Source organism: Muscardinus avellanarius (assembly GCF_963383645.1).
Source record: "Muscardinus avellanarius genome assembly, chromosome: 1".
NCBI lineage: Eukaryota > Metazoa > Chordata > Mammalia > Rodentia > Gliridae > Muscardinus > Muscardinus avellanarius.
Window position 1 is genome coordinate 86,368,906 of NC_137786.1, and position 20,548 is coordinate 86,389,453.

Sequence of the window (20,548 nt, forward strand, 5' to 3'; positions counted from 1 at the left end):
TGGGGACTCTGAGGCCAGGATAGGAGCCTGCCAGGTGACTAGGCCAGCGCCAGGGCCAGGGAGGCTGGAATTTGAGCCTGCTGTGAGGCAAGGCCAGAGCTGGGGCCTCCATCCAAGTCCAGGATTGGAGCCTGCTGAGGGGTGAGGCCGATGCCAAGGCCAGCAAAGCCAGAATTGGAGCCTGCAATGAGGCAAGGCCAGTGCAGGGGCCTTCGAGGCCAGGATCAGAGTCTACCAAGGGGTGAGACCAATGCTGGTGCCAGCCTGGCAGGGATTGGGGCCCGCTGTGAGGCAAGGCTGGTGCTGGGGCCTCTGAGGCTGGGATCGGAGCCTGCCAAGCAGTGAGGCCAGAGCCGGGGCCAGCGAGGCCAGGATCGAAGCCTGCTGTGAGGCAAGGCCGGTGCTGGGGCCTCCGAGGCTGGGATCTGAGCAAGCTGAGGCGTGAGGCCAATGCTGGGGCCAGTGAGGCCAGGATCAGAGCCTACCATGAAGCAAGGCCTTTTCTGGGGCCTCTGAAGCCAGGATCAGAGCCAGCTGAGGGGTGGGGCCGATGCCCAGGGCCAGCGAGGCTGGGATAAGAGCCTGCCATGAGGCAAGGCCAGTGCTGAAGCCTCCGAGGCCAGGATCAGAGGGGTGAGGCCGGTGCCAGTGCCAGAGAATTAGGGATCGGAGCATGCTGTGAGGCAGGGATGGTGCTGGGGTTTCTGAGGCCGGGATCCAAGCCTGTCGAGGGGTTATACAGGTGTCGGGGCCAGCGAGGTCAGGATTGGAGCTTGCCTTTAGGCAAGGCCAGTATTGGGGTCTCCGAAGCTGGGATCAGAGCCTGCCAAGGGGTTAGGCCTGTGCCGGGGCCAGTGAGACCAGGATCGGAGCCTGCCGTGAAGCAAGGCTGGTGCAGGGGCCTTCAAGGCTGGGATTGGAGCCTGCTAAGGGGTAAGGCTGGTGCTGGGGCCAGCGAGTTTGGGATCAGAGCCTACTGTGAGGCAAGGCCAGTTCTGGGGACTCTGAGCTCAGGATTTGAGCCTGCTGAGGGGTGAGGCTGGAGCCAGGGCCAGCATGGCTGTGATTAGAGCTTGCTGTGAGGCAAGGCCAGTGCTAGGGCCTTTGAGTCTGGGATCAGAGCCTTTCTAGGGGTGAGGCCAGAGCCAGGGGCAGGGAGGTTGGGATCGGAGCCTGCAGTGAGGCAAGGCCTTTTCTGGGGCTTTTGAGGCCAGGATCAGAGCATGCCAAGGGGTGAGGCTGGTGCCCGGGCCAGCGAGTTCAGGATGGGAGCCTGCTGTGAGGCAAGGGCGGTGCTGGGGCCTCTGAGGCCAGGATTGGAGCCTGACGAGGGGTGAGGCTGGTGCCGGGGCCAGCGAGGCCTGGATCGGGGCCTACCATGAGGCAAGGCCAGTGCTGGAGCCAGCAAGGCCGGGATCAGAGTCTGCTGGGTGGCCAGGCCAGCACCGGGGCCTTCAGGAGTGGGATCGGGAATTGCAATGCAAATCATATGCTTTCCCTAATATGCAAAAACTAGGAAGAAATGGGTAAAAGGAGGAGATCTAGTTGAAAAAAGAGCCCTATGGAGGAGCAATTAAGGTGACCAATCAGAAGAGTTGGGATGGGGGAAGATGGAATCTCTTTAAAATTCATGATATACAGCCGGGTGTGGTGGCACACGCTTGTAATCCCCGCGCTTGGGAGGCAGAGACAGGAGGATCGCGCAGGTTTGAAGCCAGCCACGTGCGCTGGCTTAGGAGATCCTGTTGCCAAATAAAAATGTAAAAATAGGTCTGGGAGTGTAGCCCGGAGGTAGAAGGGCTTCCAGGAACCCCAGTACCACCAAAAAAAAAAAAATGCACGATATACATAAACAAATATATCAAAGTTAATCACCAAATCAAGCATGGGATCAAGGGAGGGGGAGGGAATGGGATGGGGATAGGATAAAGGCTAATTGGATGCTATGTGCTTGGATATCCTCACTAATAGTGTATTCCATTGTGATGTTTGACTACAATGCACCAATAAAAATATATTTTAAAAAAGTTTACAGAATGCAAACAACCTAAGAAATTTGTATACAATATCACATCTATTTTAAGTTCACCTTCTTTGAGTTTGTATTATTTTATTTTTATTTCCATCCCTGTCTGCATATTGTCTGCACTTGGTTACTTAATGCCCATCCATCCATTCCTAGGTCCACTGCTGACCCTGCAATATATGTTCCCCTATTTCTGCACTTTGGCTATCAGCCCTTTATCTCCTCTTCCAACACTCAGCTTTCATCTGCCTTGCAGCTAGCATTACCAGGCATGAAAAAGTGACTCTGTGCTTAGATCTGACAGGCAGAAAAGCTGCACTTACACTGAGTGTACTTTTGTTCCTTAGAGGAAAGTAGGGGGAATTTAAGTGAGGGAAAATCCACAGTGCAGTTTTGCTGCTCACTTAAATGACCATGTGTTCACTGACTTCACATTTTCATTTCAACTAAGTAGGTTTATGATAACTAGTAAACTAAATCCTGCAGATCAACATGCTTTTATTCCTTGAATTTTCTTTCTTTTTATTTTTCGAAAAAGTTTAAGAATTTTACTGTGAAAATAAAGTGAATGTCTGAAAATACCATGAAATTTGAATTTTCTTACCATATTTTATTTTCCATTTGGTCTGGTTCCTGCATAGCTTTGCAAAAATAGATACTGCCCATGAAGGCTATCTTATTATTTGGGATAATACTATATCCCTTTTATGGGTTATTTTTCATTTCTTTCCTGGAGGTGATACCAACATAATTTCAAAATATTCAATAGTAAAAGCTTCTGTTACTACACATGATTGAAGAAGGAATTCTGCATATACAGGTTGGTCTATTATATATTCTGTAACTGCTTATTGGAAGATCAGCTCAGTTTACTGTTATTTTTTTCTTCATAATTAAAAAATAGCATTAAATATGGAAGAAAAGATGGTAAGGGATTACTCAGGTAACTGTGAGCTTTTTTTTTATTTCTCTCTGTCATGAACTTACATGCTTGAGCAGAGTAGAAAGAATAACAGAGTGAAAAGTCCACAAGCTTTGTAATCAAGACAGATGATTTTGATACCCAGATCTCCTACCACTACTCCCACAGACAAAACATCACTTTTTTTTATAGTCCAGATTCTTTACCCATAAAGGTAGTAAAGGTCTTGGCTACCTGCAAGTCCTCTCAGAGAAAAATTCTGTCCTAGAGTCTCAAACATTTAAAGTATAATAATTTCTTGCTCAGGAATAGGAATGGATCTGATGGGGTTCAAGACACATTGCCTCAAAATGTGGCACATTGGTATACTGAATGTTAAAACCAAAGACATTTGAGAAAACAGCAGGAGCAGCAAGGTTTCTTTGACATTCTCCATTCATTCTTCCCTGAGGAAGGTCATATTGTCTCACTTGTCCCATAGTAGGCCATTAGGCCGTCTTTCCAGATGCCTCCTCCCTATACCCAGAGGAAAGGGTCTGTGGAAAAGGCTTCACTAGCTCTACTTTAGTTATCATTATTAGATCATACCTTTTTGTCTTTCAATCACAATACTGCATGAATCTTAATAAATAGGGAGTTTATTCTGCTTCTTTGGGCTTCATTTCTAAAGGCTTCAGCGTCGCAGCCATGAACTTGTAATGGGTGGGGAAAATAGACTATCCTTACTTCTCTACAGATTATTAAAATGTATAGGCTAAATAAGATGAGCTATTTTTATATATCATTAAAACATAATCTTAAGTGAAAAAATTAGATATATCTGACAAAAATTGTATCTTTATGAATCCTGGCTCCAGTCTTCAGTAGAATTTTTACATGAGATTATTAAATGGTTGAATTGAGTTGTCACCACCCAGAGAGGGGAATTCATATTTCATATATAACTTAGCAGTGAGAGTAAAATTTATGCTGATGATTGAAAATAAGGTAAATATTATGGAAAATAAACATCTAGATGGCATTTTCTTAGCAAATATAAAGGGTCTGGATGATTTATCTTGTGCGTTGAACTTGACAGGGCCATGTGTTACTCAGATCTTTGGAAAAGATTTTAAGTGTGTTTGTCAAGGGTGCTTTGTGTTAAAATTAATATTTAAACAAGTATATTGGGAAAAGCAAATTGATCTACGTAACATTGGTGGTCTTCATCCAAACTATTCAAGGCTGACCCCTCCCTGAGAAAGAGAGAATTCTTGTATGATGGCCTTCAATCTAGAAAAGCTGCTTTTTTTCTGCTTTTGGACTATAACTGAAACGTATCTCTTACAAAGTCTTGATCTTAATGGCCTTCAGTCTGGAACCATACCACTAGTTGTCCTGGGGTTCTACCACACTTTATTCACCATGCAGATTTTAGGACTTATCAAATTCCATAATTGCATTATATACACACATATAAGTCCATATAAATACACTTATATTTATATGTACAAATATATGTATGGCTATATACATAGGCAATTGTTTTTGTCTCTGTGGAGAAACCTAACTAGTACAATAGTTAAAGATGATATACACAATTACAAAGAAAACATTCTCATATTTTTTCAGTATCTCTAATTTTATATACTGACATAAAACACTTAGAGAGAGTTTGTACAACTGACCATGGCTTCCCCTCAATTTTTTTGTTGGAAACTTTCAGGCTTGCTCTATTTCTTTGCAACCTAGAGGAAGCATCTGAGAAAGTTAGAAAATCACAAACACACATAACACAGGCAATGTTGAGCCATTGTTGTGGTTACTGTTCATTTTGGCTATTGTGTTAGGACAAAATGACAATGCAGATTAATTTTTGCATTATCCCTCATCATGTCTCCAAGATGAATGTCAATTCAGTATGAATGTTCAGCTTGCCTTTGGCATTTAATTTGTGTGACATAACCTTGTTGGGAAACACAACTGTACATGTGAATGAGGATGAGTCACAGAATGTAAGTGGGAATATGTTTTCCCTTGATACTTTGATATCCTAGAAGGAATTCTGAATACATTAACTGTTTTCTAACTTTTTTTTCTCCTGAAAGATACAAATAAATTGTGTTGGATAGATTAAAGGATAAGAAAGCCACAGTAAAAAAAAATATTTTATATTTGTTATGAAATATTGTGGAGTACATTTTGAATTTTCAAATAAAAAGAAACATTGGAAATTTTCTTTCCTGATTCTCTTCTGGGTGCTAATAAATATACAAGGGGAAGAAATATTTTGCACTATATTAATTTATTAAAGTGATAGCAAATTTTAAAATTACTATTGATGGAACCTTATTTTATATTTTTCTTTTTGCTCTACTGGAGATTGATTCTAGAGGCATTCTACCTCTGAGCTACACCACTAGCTCTATTTTTTACTTTTTATTTTTATTTTTTGGTGGTACTGTGGGTGGAACCCAGGGGCTTTTCTACCTCTGGGCTATACTCCCAGACCTATTCAGACCTACTTTTTTTTTTTGGTGGCACTAGGGGTGGAACCCAGGGGCTTTCTACCTCTGGGATATACTCCCAGACCTATTTTTTAATACTTTTATTTGGAAACAGGGTCTCACTAAGTTGCTGGGAGCCTCACTAAGTAGCTGAGGCTGGCTTCGAATCTGTGCGATCCTCCTATCTCAGCCTCCCAAGTTCTGGGATTACAAGCGTGCGCCACCATGCCCAACTCTATTTTCTAATTCTTTATTTTGAAACAGGGTCTCACTGAGTTGCAGAGGACCTCATTAAGTAGCTTAGATTGACCATGAACTTGTGATCCTCCTGTTTCAGCCTTCCATATCCTGGCATCACAAGTAAGAGCTACTATGCCTGTAAAATTTTTGAAAAAGAAAAGTCAACTTTTCTTATGTTAAATGGGTGGTTCTAGTTTGATTAGCAATTTAAACAACTATAGGTTTTATGAAATGCTAAATTCTGTAATACATTACTGTCATAGTATTGATGCAGAACAATAGAAAATTATCCCCTGGCTTAAAATATGACCCAGAAACAATTAATCTGTAATACTGATGTTTTAGAAAGGGATCTGGAACTATGGCTAGGTTAAGAATCAACATAGTAAATGAGAAATAACAACATAAACTTGTTAAAATTTCAAATCCCCAAAGTATCCAAGAGTAAAAGTAGCCATAGCAGCAACAGAAAAGGTAGGATGAGAAAGGACAATAAATTCACTGGTCTCAGCACAAAATTTTGTCCTTCTTATCTGAAACACTAGAAGTTAAGATTACATAAACTGTTTAAAAGAGAGAATGAATGGTAGAAGAGAGTTCTGAGAATCTAGGTCTTTCTTTAGAGAGCCAACTTTTTTCAATGAATATAAATACACAAAAAAGTTTGCTTTTCTATACTACGGAATGGCCACCACACCAGGCAAGGGGGGACATGTGGACCATTCAGGTAAATGTGACCCCAGCTGTCATGACAGCCCTGGGCAGCTGATGCACTTTGAAACTGTGCCGTGTTATTGTCACCAGGAATTCAATAAGTGATGCAGACATATTTTCTGGAAAATGTGGATGCACACAATTAAGTAGAAAAGAACATATTCAGCCCAAGAGCAGTGCACAGATCTGGAACTAACGGCCATTTAATGGCCAGTGTTAGAGAGATCACAGGGTGCAGTTCATCAGCCATGGCAGCGCATGACGTTGGAACCTGCTTATGCAGTCAGTATACACCAGGGCTGCCAAGGCAGAAGACACCTGAGCTCTCATTATTTTAGTAACTGATGACAACATGCCTGTCCCGTTTTGTAATTTGGATTTTGTGTCATTATTCTTTCCTCTAGCTAATGAGTAGTTAGCAAATACTAAGTAAGTAAGATATAATGGGTAGTTGAACATTTCTTAAGAACTTCAGAGTACAAAACCATCAGTGTAAGTATATTCTCATGACTTCAAGGTAGTACCTCCTGACATCACTCCCACTTCCAAGCTGAAACAGACAACTGATCATTTACAAAGGGGATAACTAGGATAATACTCAGGCAGACAAAAAAGGGATCTAAAACCACACCATCACCAATAAAAATCAGAATCCTGATTTTATGTTTGCAATAATATGATGCAAAAGACAAATCCCATTATTATCTATGTAATATTCTTAACCGTGTTTAAAATTAAACATGAGAAAACAACTAGACACATATTGATAAATATCCTGCAACACAATTGTCCTAGAGAAGCAAACAGATCTGGGATGGTGTATATCCTACAACACATTTGGACTGACCTCTGCCAATGTATCAATTTCAAAAAAAGAGAATAAAAGGTAGAAGGACTCTTGCAGATTCATGGGGAGTGAAGAGACATTACCATCATACAAAATGCATAATCTTGTTTGTTTAAATTCTAAATGGTAGGTCAAAAAAGTTATAAAGATATTTGGTACATGATTGGATACACTTGACTGTGAAAATTAGAAAATATTTTTGAACAATGTCAAATTTATGGAGTGTGAAACCAGATAATATGAAAAAGGCCCAGCTGCGATATAATCAGAAGAAAGATCACCACAGGGGTTGATGGTGAAGCACGTTTTGGTCACAAACCTCTCTCATGCAGAAAGCTCTGTGACCAGTCTCTATTATTATAATATTTTCTCCTGTCACCATTTGGATGACAAGCTACGGGGATTTTCTGCTTCAAAAGAGAAAGCCCAGATCCATATATTTTGGGCCTTGAAGCATATTCAATTTGGGTAACTCTAAAACAAAAGTTTAAAATTATGAATAAAAATATTAGTTAACATGCTTAATATTTTCTGATAATAACAAAAGTTACAACTTTGAGGTATATGCCTGTAATTCCAGTAATTGGGAGGCTGATACAGGAGTATCAGAGGTTCAAAATCAGCCTCAGCAAAAAAAAAAAAAAAAAAATGAGACTCTCAGCAAGGTAGAGAGACCCTGTTTCAAAAATAAAAATATAATAGGGCTGTGGGTGAAGCCTGTAGGTAGAATGGCCCTGGGTTCAAATCTCAGTACCACCAAAGAGGAAAATAAAAAAACCAATACAAATGAAACATACCAGAGTTTTATATAAAATTTCCTTGATTTGAGTTATGTAGGAATAGTGGAGGAAATGTACTAAGATATACGTTTTAGGGAGAAGTCATCAGGATAAGAGAGATACTGAACTGTGCAATAGTACAGCAGAAGCCAGGAAAGACTCCACTCGAGCTCTGGAACTAGAATGGCCTTTCTGTACTAGTATTGGGAAGAGGTTTTAAAATGTATTAATGTATCAGTATTGGGAAAGATTTCCAATTTTAAAAATATATCCTTTATACTAAGAAGGCCAGGGCTAGCAGAAAGGAGGGACTTGTAATTTACATTTCTAAAGAGAAGGAAAGAAAGCTGGAGCCAGGGAAGGGAGGAAATCCTAGATCCTGGAGAAATAATTTCACACATCTTGGATAATGGAACAAGAGATGTAGAGGGCTGTGTTTGGAGGCAGGACAGCACCCCCACCCCCCCTTCCAGGACAAATTCACCTGGAGAGCGCAGAGACTGGACTAGAGATAGGGCTAGCATATATACAGATCAAAGAACCTGCTGCGGACTTGGGTTGGATAAAAACACTTAGTAAACTGGAGTTGGATGGTATTTTCATTTGAATTGCCCCCCCCCCGGACCGCTTTCCGGCACAGGGCTTTAACTATCTCTGTATTTTTTCCTTTTAATAAACTTCTTTAAATCTTCAGCAACTGTCTAAGCTATGAATATTTATTCTTAGCTTAGGACAAGAATCCACGGTCTTTTTCTGTTTTTGATCGTTTTGGGTTTTGTTATGGGTTGGGGGTAAGTGTGTCCAGGACCCTAGCAGGGGTTCCTGGGAAACAGTTTCCCCACAACCATATTCTCCCAATCCATAACACTTTCCACCTTGTCTCTGCATCAGACAAGTGACAAGAGAGGCAGGAATCTGTACCCCCTTAGTGATCTGACTTGGATCTGGGCTGCCCAAAGAAAGGGACATAGTCTTGAGCCAGGTGGTGTTATCAGGCTGAAAATTCCTAAAAGATCCTGGGGCTGAGAGCCAGTGATAATCACCACTCCCAGCAGTTGCAAAAGGAAGGCTTCTGTTTGCAAGATGGATCTGGGGATTGCCTCCAAATGTTTTATAACCCAGCAGGTATAAAAGCCAGTGGACTAACTATTTCTTAAAATTAATTAACCACTTGAACTTTATAATGCCATGCTTTCCTACATTTTGATTGCACAATTTTGATTATCTGTATATGCTTTAAACTTATAATATTTTCTATAAAGATAGTGGAAAGATAATTGAGTGCTCCTTTTAGGAAAGCAATTAAAAATTATAACTGCATTTACATGTGTATTTTTTTCAAATTTGGAAAATTATTTAAACCTTTTTTCAAATTTCTATCAAGTTTCTTGCACATATGGACTATAAAATTTCTAGTATTTAAAGTTGTCTTGAGTGACTAAGACCAAATGTTGTTTGTAATAGTGACACTAACTCACTCACTGGTATTCAGATATTCCTTGTGATGAGGCTGTAAGTTATACTGAGTCCTGCTTCTTCCTTTCAGGACACAAGGATGTTGGCACCGTGGTGACAGAGATATTTTCTGAATCATTGTGACTCTGAGACAAGCAATACTTTACCGATAAATGAAAATTCTACAGATACCAAATATATGTCTTTTTCAATCCAAACAGAGGCGGACATGGTAGCACATGCTCATAATCTCAGTACTTGGGACACTGAGACAGGAGGATCACTGGTTTGCGGCCAGCCTCAGCAATTTGTCAGGCCCTCTGCAACTTAGTAAGACCCTGTTTCAAAATAAAGAATAAAATAGTGCTGAGGGTGTAGCTCAGAGGTAGAATGCCCATAGGTTCAATCCCCAAAATTCTTAATCGTCCCTCCACCTCATGCTTCTTATCAGTGTATTCTACTCTCAATAACCCAACAGGATGGGTGAGCAAACTACAGAAGTACAACAGCAGCTGGGGTTACAGAATTAGCGATGACAGGTGATCTATGAACATAGAGAACTCTAGTTTCTCAGGTCAGCTTTACACCAGTTAGAGCACCACTCAGTTTCTGAGTTTTCTGCTATCCCTATCTATTGGATATATATCAACAACGTTCTCCTGGAAACTCAAGTTTCTCCTCCTTCAAGAGCCGTTATCATTTCTGTGGAGTGAGTTATTGTCTAAGGAAGCATATAATTTCCTGTTTCTACTCCCATATTTTCTTATTTTTCTCTGGGTTTCACAATTACATTTTTTTCCCTCAAACTCATCTGAACTCTTCTTGTTCAGCATCTCTATACACTCCTCACAGAATTCTCTGAACTCCTCTTTCTCCTTTTCTGAGAACACAGTATGTCCTGCTAAGCTCTGTTGAGCTTTATCTGCATATGCAAACAATTTTTAATTTTAGTCAGTTCTTTCAAAAGTCCTAAATGCTTTTGGAACTCATACTTCTAATTCTTATAAAATATAATTATAATTAACCCTATGAAAATCAATCTCTGAGATCTGAGTCATGGCAAGCTGAGAGATATTACTGTGACATACATTACTTTTAAAATTATGCTTAGACTAAGACGATATTAAGAAATTTAACAAATTACATTCTGAATGTTTAGCGGCAGAAAATAAAAAAGTTATATTTTATTCAAGACCTGTCAAATTTGAATTCTGTGTTAGACACAATGCAAAGGCACCTTCAGTGATATTGTTTACCAGGTGCAGGTGTTTGATTCATTTCTTCTGCTCACTAAAGCAAGGTCTTATTTGTCAATTATTTAATATTTCTTTTATTTTGAGTCAAGAAATGTGGTTAGCATAAGGAGTAATAATGAACAAGATCATTAATTGGTCTATTTCTTTCTACTCTTGCATTCTATTATATTGCTAACTCTACAAAATTCCATCCCAAATTTTTCTCATATTCCTTAAATGTAAGCATTAAACAATAGGAAGTAGCCTTTTTCTGTCTTTTCTTATCTATTTTGACTTTGTAAAGTCCCATTTTTCCTACCTTTCTTAAGGAGGCATTCAGTGAGGAAATTTAATTTGGCCATCGGATACAGAAAAAAAATGAGAAAGAATTTTTAAACACTTACTTTATGTGTCTCTAATCTCAACCTTTATTTTTCTTGATTCATTTTATTTTAATTTATTATTTTACCCTGAGGTAGTTTGTGAAAAAATTTGAAAATGAAACAAATGATATTTTTTCATTATGTAAGTTTTCCATCACTACAAAACAACACCTTAGATAATCAATTTGTAAGGAGAAAAAGCTTTATTTTGGTCCCCTTTCTTGGAGCTTCTAGTTCATTTAGGTTGACCTCATTGCTTTGGGGGAGGCAGCACACCATGGCCCAGCACATGGGAGAGCAAAGCCACTCAATTCATTCCCAGGAAACAGATAGGATGAGGAGAGGGCTGGGCCCCAAAATTACTCCTAAGGCCATGTGTTAGTGACCTAAAAATCTCCTATTAGTTCCACTTGTAAAAGATCTTATCATCTCCAATAGAATCACATTTGAGAACAATCTTTTAATACATGGGCCTTTGGAGGACATTTAGGATCCAATGTCTAACACTGGCCTTTTAAAATTTGTTTTCCATTGTTACTTCTTTCTAGTACATATGAGAACATTAAAGTAGTGATAAACACTTCAAGCACATATTAGCATAATTGACATAAATATCTTTGTAGTCAGGCCTTTATAAAAAATATAAAAGAACATTCTCATTTGTATGTTTGGAGGATGGAGGCTATTTTAGACCATCCAATACTATACTCATGAAAGAAAGAATATTATAATTATAGTAGTTGCAATGACAAACCCTCTGGAAATTGAAAAGCCCTTCAAAGGTCAAATGAGTTAATTATCAAGTTATTAACTTAATAATCAATTAATAGTTAATTAAAATCAATTAACTTTTATATTTTCTTATTTCTCTTTATCTCACTCCAGCATCACATATGGAGGCAATTAAGTCACTTTCTTTTTAAAAATCACATTTATTGGTATATTGTAGTCATATGTCTTAAAAGAGTACAAAATGGTAGAGGCATACATGCATATATCTATCATTTATCCCTTCTTCAATTCCCACTTCATTTTCTCCCCCTTCCCTCCTTCTCATGTTTGGCTTTGTGATTGACTTTGATATGTTTGCGGATGTACATCATGTACATTAAATTTTTTTTCTCTACCCCTTTCAACCCTCAGTTATGTTGCCTTATTATTTTTTTGTGTGCGTGGTACTGGGGTTCCTGGAAACCCTTCTACCTCCGGGCTAAACTTCCAGACCTATTTTTTATATTTTTTTTAATTTGGCAATAGGGATTATAGTTTTATAATCCATTTAAGCCAGCAAGGCTGGCTTCAAACCAGTGCAATCTTCCTGTCTCCACCTCCCAGGCACGGGGATTACAAGTGTGCACCACCATGCCCAGTTTATGTCGCACTATTTGCTCATCTATGGTTTCTTCTTCATCCCCTAGAGTTTCTTCTATGACCCTTTCCTCCCTATCTTCTGCATATTAGGGAAAGCATCTGCTTCTTTAATTTTTGTGACTTACTAATTTCCCTTAGCATAATGTTCTCCGGTTCCATCCATTTCACTGTAAATGCCATAATTTTGTTCTTTTTTTTATAGTTTAGCAAAATTACATAGTGTACATATTCCATAGTTTTATAATCCATTTATCTGTTGACAGACACCTTGGCTGGTTCCACAATTTGGCAATTGTGAATTGTGTGACTATGAACATAGATACAAATGGATTAGTTTGCTAGTTTTAAATTAAAAGAAGAATCAATGTGTGGGATTGAATTAAACTGAAGAGCTTCTGTACAGTAAAGAAAACTATACAGAAACTCAACAGAAAGCTGACAGAATACAAGAAAATTCTCACCAACTATTTCTCCAATAGAGGACTAATACCTAAAATATACAGAGAACTCAAGAAACTCAGCATTAAGAAAACAACCCAATAAAAAACAGGCAAGTGAACTAAATATATACTTCACAAAAGAAGAAATTCAAATGGCCAGTAAATACAGAAAAAGAATGTTCAACATCATTAACAATCAGAGAAAGGCAAATCAAAACAACCTTGAGATTTCACGTAACACCAACTAGAATGGCAATCATTCAAAACACAAACAACAAATGCTGGCAAAGATGCGGAGAAGGAGGAACTCTAATACATTGTTGGTGGGATTGCAAATGAGGGCAACCTCTTTGAAAAACAGTATGGAGGATCCTCAGAAGAATGGGAATGAAATTACCATATGATCCAGCAATACCACTTTTGGGTATCTCCCCAAAAATATGGAAACCAAACTATCAAACTAAAGTTGTTACTTTAAATTTTTAAAACACACCCCCAGAGGTGAAAGCTTCACAAAGTTAGCCTGAGTCCATTCTCTGGTGGAGAGAGATGGAGGCAAAGAAGAAAACCATCAGCTCATCAGTGCCTCTAAACTGATTAAGATTCCTCAAGAGTAAGAGGCTTTAAAGAACCTCAGTGTTTAATCTGTCTGTCTGTCTGTCTGTCTGTCTGTCCATTTTTTCCCTCAGTATTCAATCTATTAAGTTCTTCACTTTTGTCCCTTAGAGAAAGAGTTAAAGCAAAAAATGTTTTCCTTGGCGAACTTGGTAGTTAGAAAAATATTTCACCATGAGGCTCTTAATGGAGAATAGTTTCAAAGCCCAAGAAAAACTGGGTATCTTTCCTTGTCCACATATAAAATGTTAACTTAATTTCACTATTCGTTGTGGTCAGAGTTTATAGGCATTTGTCCATGGTATTCTGGTAAACTTGCAATATTGGCAAATTTGTTGCCTCTCAGAATTCATATCTACCTGCAAAAACAGCCCTGATTGATTGTGTTTACTGGTTTACAGGTGAAAATATGCCCACTGTGGCTGACTGGGAATGATGATATGGTGTGATGGCCTTTGAACTGGTACACTGGGATCAACCAACTCTTTTCTGGCAGCATATGTTAATCTCAGTAAACCTTAATATTTGAACCTTATGGATTAAAAAAATAAAAGAAATCCCCTGGCTCTGTCTATAGCCTTGTTCAAAATATCCTATTCCCAAATCCTATGCAGCCAAATCAACCTTTTATTGCAGGTATCTTCTTAGAGATCAATGTCATGTATCTCAAAGAAATACACCTTCTAAAACAGGTGAACCATAGTTTTAGTCAAATAAATCCACAAAACTTGTCTACTTTCTTGTCTATTGAAATTCTGACTATGGCTCTGTAGAAAGAATGTATATCTTACATGAAAAAGAAGTTATGTTTGGTATGATTGAAGGAAAGTTCTACTGTTTTGAAATAAGATGAATTGTAATGAAAGTATTTCTTTTATCTTTCCAAAGTTTTGCAATGTTTCATGTTTATAATTACTGTGTTGGAAACTTTATCTTATAGAATAGAATTGAAAACTGAGAGAGAACTTAGGTAATAAGGCAATGTTGAATAAAACATTTTAGAAACTCGACAATTATTATAGCCGTACAGATATTATATATTATTCTTGATTATCATAACATACTTTTAGAGAGAGGTCAAGTAAATTCACCAAAATCACAATCATTATTAAAAACCTGGGATTTATGTTATGGCCTTAAATATGATATATTTTGAAGAATGATATGAGACTACTATTGAGACACATTTTTATGAATCAGCACTATTGAGACACATTTTTATTAATCAGCTATTAAATGGAATAATCTGTAGCTGTGTGTTACGCCTATTTAGTGTAAGGTGCATTTTAGCTCTGTGGTTTCTTTGTTACTTTTCTTTCTGGATGATCTCTCTATTCCTGAATGTGAGGAGTTAAAGTCCTCTATATTACTATGCTGGAAACTATCGCTCCTTTAAGGTTTATTAATATTTGTGTTATGGATTTGGGTGCTCTCATCCTAAATGCAGACAAATTAGGATTATTTCATCTTGACAACTTGATCTCTTTATTATTACACAATGGCATTCATTGTCTTCGTTTATTTTCTTATGTAAAGTGTATTTTATCCAATATAAACATTTTTAATCCTGCTTTCTTTGGGATTCCACTTGATTTTGGATTCTCTACCTTCACACTAGGTCTATGTATGAACTTTGTGATGAGGTTATTTTTAACCCAAATGTAGCTGGGTCTGTTTTTTTTTTTATTGTTTCAGTGCTTCTCTGTCTTTAATTGTAGAATTTAATCAATTTACTTTTAAAGTAATTATCATCAGGTGATACCTCATTATAGTCATTTGTTACCATTTGTTGCCTGGTTTTGTGTAAATTCCTTTTTTCTTTTTCTTTTGTTTTGATTAAGTGATTTACTACATTATTGTGTTTTGCATGTGTTTCTGTTTTAGCTGGCTCTTCAACAGGCTTCCTATCACATCATCCTCAGGTTCAATTAATTTGTTAGAATGACTCATCAAACTCAAGAGAACACTTCCATTTACTGGCTTATTACAAAAATATTGTAAAGTTTATAGATGCTCAGTGAAAGGCATGTTGGAAGGGGCTTAGGGCTTCCAGGCCTTCCTCTGGCATACCAACCTCCAGGAACTTTCACGTGTTGGGCTTTCTAGAAGCTCTTTGAAACCTGTAATTCTGGGGTTTTATGGGGGCTTCATTAGGTGGGCACTATTGATTAAATTTTGACTACTGACAATAAATATATACTCTAGCCTTTCTCTTACTTGGAGGTTGGTGTGGAGGTGGAAAGTCCAAACCATGTAATTCTGCCCCGGTCTATCTGAAGACCAGCCCCGATCTTAAAGAAACCTGGAAGATGCCAGCTATCAATTAACTCATGAGCATACAGAAAGGCATTGCTCATTTTTACTATTCCAAGAATTTTAGAATTTGATACCAGAAAACTGGACAAAGATCAGATATATTTTTATAACATAACACTGAAGCATCTTTGACTGATACTTTTGATGTCATTTATTCACATAGTAATGAAGTGGTATAATATTTTTGAAGTTCACCGGAAAATATCTCATTTGGTTCCTTTAAAATCCATATATAAGAACAGGAAACAGGTTAATAAAGCAATTTGCTTAAATTTACACTCCTTAATGGCATAACTTCTACCAGAATTTCCCCTGAGATTCCATTAAAACTCTAATCTGCCTATATTTATAACCCAATAGTTTGTCCAATAGTCTCATTCTCCTTTGTCAGAAGCTTATCATTTGATTTACACTGTTTAGCCTTGCCAAAGACAAATTCATGCATAGTAAAGTCTTTTGTACTATTAAATTCAGTGCTATTCACAGGTAGAAGAAAAATAAATAAAATTAGGCTAAAAACTCTTCACTCCAACCATGCAGTTATTACATATAGTTATTTATAACATGTATAAGACTACATATATAAACAGGTTCAGAGATATACAAAGTACATGAAAGGTTAAGTAATCTCTCTTTAATTAAATATTCAATTTAAAAAAAATTTGAAATAGCTTGATTAAATTAGTATAGTTTTTCTGAGAATCTGGGTTGGACAAGATAACACTGCCATTTCTTTCACTGAAACAGGTAATTTGACTGCAGGAGGTCTTTTGTGAAGATGAGTCTAATGATTATTGAAGTTCCATAAGACGATGTTCTGTCTACACATGTGTTAATGCTTTGTCAGAATCAGTTATGGAGTATGTAATTATATGGGAATAGAAGAATTACTCTAAGACTTATTGGAAATATCAGAGTTAAATTATTTTTTGCATTTGAAGACAATTGCTTTGATGGGTCAAGTTTCATTAACTAATGATCTCAATCACATAATGAGTCTTAGGCAAAGTCTGGTTATACTTACACATTTATATATCATGAGTCAAACACCTTTCCAAGTCATCACAGTTATATTTCACTGTGACAGGAAACATGTTTTTCAAGGTCCTTAGCAGTTTCTTCAGTGCAATTATGCATCATAATGAGACCTTGAAATCAAGTTGATTACATCTCCATTTTATTGGATCTCTTTATTGAAAGGGTTGATTCTTATTAGCATGATTCTTTGGTGTGAACAAAATCTGAAAATATAAATAAAAGACTGTAGTAGAATTGTTTCCCATATTGAATATCATGCTACTATCAGGTTAGCTCTGACTACTATAAACCAAACAATTAAGAGCACATATCATTTCTATTTATCTTTCTACCATTTTCTAATCATACAACTGAACACGTGATATTGTCACACTAGCGTCTAAATTTCATGGAAATGAAAACATTTTCTAATTTTATTGTTCATCACTCCATCAACTTACTCAACTATAGTCTATCTGATAAGAAGCAGGTAATCACATCATAGAAATACAAGAAAATCACCATAGGACAATATAGTCACTATTGTTAAGCTAGGGTCAAGTCTTCAAATCATGTCTTTATAGCTACCTACCAAACCTATTCTCATTATATCCCTAAAAAATACTCTTCTCTGATATTTAAGTCCTTTCCTCAAATATACATAGAATGTCTGATCTTTGAGAAAAAGTGTAGAACATTTCTAAGGGACGAAGATACTTTTTGCCTTGTTCATGCCAGCCTTTGGGACACATACAAAAATGTATATAAGGTAATTTGCATATTTCTAAAAAATGTACCCAAAGAAAACAGTTACTGAGTCACTCAAACTCCTTAATTATTTTGTTTTCCTAACATTTTTATAGAACCTCAAGAGTAAGAAACTTAAAAGAAGAACCAGATATGAAATAAGAGTCATCACAGTGAAAAACCTTTTTACTTCACATATGTATGTATGGACTTTAAAATTATTTTCTTGCCCTAGGAAAGCTTCTCCATGCATATCGTAGTTTGTAGCCTGGGAATTTTCCTGTCCCAGAACTACATAAATAGATGTTGAGAGAAGGGTATGGATCTTCAGAATGGAATATGCCAGTAACACAAATATGGTACTAAAATTAATCAGTTAAACCAAGGGTGCAGCTCAGCAGTACAGCACTGCATAGCATGCAAAAGTCCCTGAGTTCAATCCCCCTAACACCAAAAATGATTAGCAGTACCCAAATTTCAGACTTAAAGTAGATATTGGCTGTTTCAAAACAGTAATGAACTATTATTGAATTTTTCTTCTTTACTCAGTGCTTCATGTATTCTTTTTTAGCAATGTTCATCCATGGGATTTTCAAGTGTTATTTCTTCTATTGGAGTAAAAAACAAAGACTCTTTCCATCACTCAGATGCATTAACCAAAGACATTTATGTGGTTTCCTACATTCCTAAATGTAGGAAAACTGTGAAGAATATGAAATTCTTTCAGTATCAGAGTTGTAAACATGCTGTTTTATGAGCATTACAGTTAATGAGTAAGCATTGTTTTGGTATCATTTTATAAATATATATTTCTCTTCTCTCTGCTAATATAGAGTGTTGAATCATGTTCAAAATTTATATTATGATTGCAGCAACCAACTGCAGCTAGACTTATTTTTGCTATAGTGCTATAAAATTTGGTGAAATTTTGCTGCCTATAAAAAATACAGTGAATTAACATAATGAAATACACATCTGGATATTAGGCCCAATGCCAACATGCTGATTTCTTTAACAATTATCATTAAGCTGAGCATGGTGGTACATGTTTGTAGCACCAATACTTAGCAGGCTGAGACATGAGGGTAACAGGTTTGAGGGTAGCCCCAGCAAGTTAGCAAGACCCTGTTTCAAAATAAAAACTAAAATAAGCAGGGAGTATAGGTCCAATGTAGTGTGTCCCTGAATTCAATACCCAGAACCAAATACATTGTAATTTATCTAGATTTTAGCATTAGATAGAGTAAAATAAGAAGAGTTCATTCTGTTATTATATATCTTCAGAATATTCATAGAAAAAAATTTAGGTTAACTATTTCTATTAAGGCCTTTACAATTGCATATTTTTCTCTTTTGACATTTGCTCTTGGATTTAGAGTATTCTGAACTGTAAACAATCTGATATCACTACTAATTACTCATCCATTTAACTTTACAGATAGAACCTTATATGCTACAAAGGTTAATTATAGTTTTCAGAATTTAGATCTGAATTTTTTTTTTCTGCTCATCATTTTGTATCTTTTATCCAGCATAATAGGGGAACATAGGAAATTGTTAATTAGGGTGAATTCATTCGAACCCCTCCCATGTCACTCCTGAGTGGCATGGAGCTGTAACTATCTTCTGTATTTCTATCTTTTTAATAAGCTCATTTAAATCTTCAAAAAAAGGAAAATTTTAATTACTTTTTGGAAAGTAAATAACAAAATGAATAGATATATTTTTAGGTAAAACATTAGAGGAAAACCAGAATTTCCTGGCTCTCTTGGCCAAACTTTGAATATTATCTATGAGGCAAAATTTAAATAATTGTAGTTGAAATGTGGAGGTATTTCTCTAAGTTTCTGTACCTTCTCAACATTATTAGCTTATAACCTTAATAATTTTCACTGGGAAGACGTCTTTTAACATCATTGAATTTAACTATACAAAGTGAGGAGATTGTCATTGATTATACTAGTTATTATCTGCTAAAAGGATTAGGTCAGTAAGACCTATGGAAAGAAGTCTTGCTTTTATTCATAAAAGTAATCATAGTAGGGCCAGGCGTGGTGGCGCACGCTTGTAATCCCCGCGCTGGGGAGGCGGAGACAGGAGGATTGCGCAGGTTCGAAGCCAGCCGCGCGCGCTGGCTTAGGAGATCCTGTTTCTAAATAAAAATATAAAATAGGTCTGGGAGTGTAGGCTGGAGGTAGAAGGGCTTCCAGGAACCCCAGTGCCTCAAAAAACAAAAAAAGTAATCATAGTACATTATTTGATATTAAATGGTTTTGTCAAGTTCCTCCAAAATTATTAGCCATGCACGATATACACAGGTACCTATTTAACACACACCATAGGGCAGGGAAGCCTTTGACTGATATATATTTAAATATCATGGAAGATTTTCAAAGATTTTTTTATTGCAATTATACCAGTGGCTCTCTCAAACTTATTGAACAGTGCTTGTTTTTTTTTTTTTTTTTCAAGTCTGTCTGACCAGACTTCCTAATATACAATATTATAAGGTAGGAGGAAAGAGGCTTCTTTTTTAACTGTAAAAGAAAACTCAGCAGTTTGGCTAATCCTAGCACCCTACATGGCTATATAATAGATCTTGATCTATTTTCTATCACTGCATGGCATGGTATTTGAGAGACATGGTTTTGGAGTTATTACATAGATGTTTACTCAGACAATTATATATATTCATGCAACTCATGCATGTATAAGTTTGTTCTGAGTGGCTCCTTTTCACTGTGTAATACACAGCATATGCCACTCTACAAAGCAATTATAGGTCTGTTATGGCTTGGACCATAAATGTTCCTTAAAAGCCATGTGTTGTAGGCTTGGACACTATGCTGTGGATCTATCGGGAGGTGGTAGAACCCTTAATGGGGGTGCCTAATGGAAAGAAGCTAGGGCATTTGGGATATGGAAATGATATTAAAACTCTCCTCCTTCTCCTCC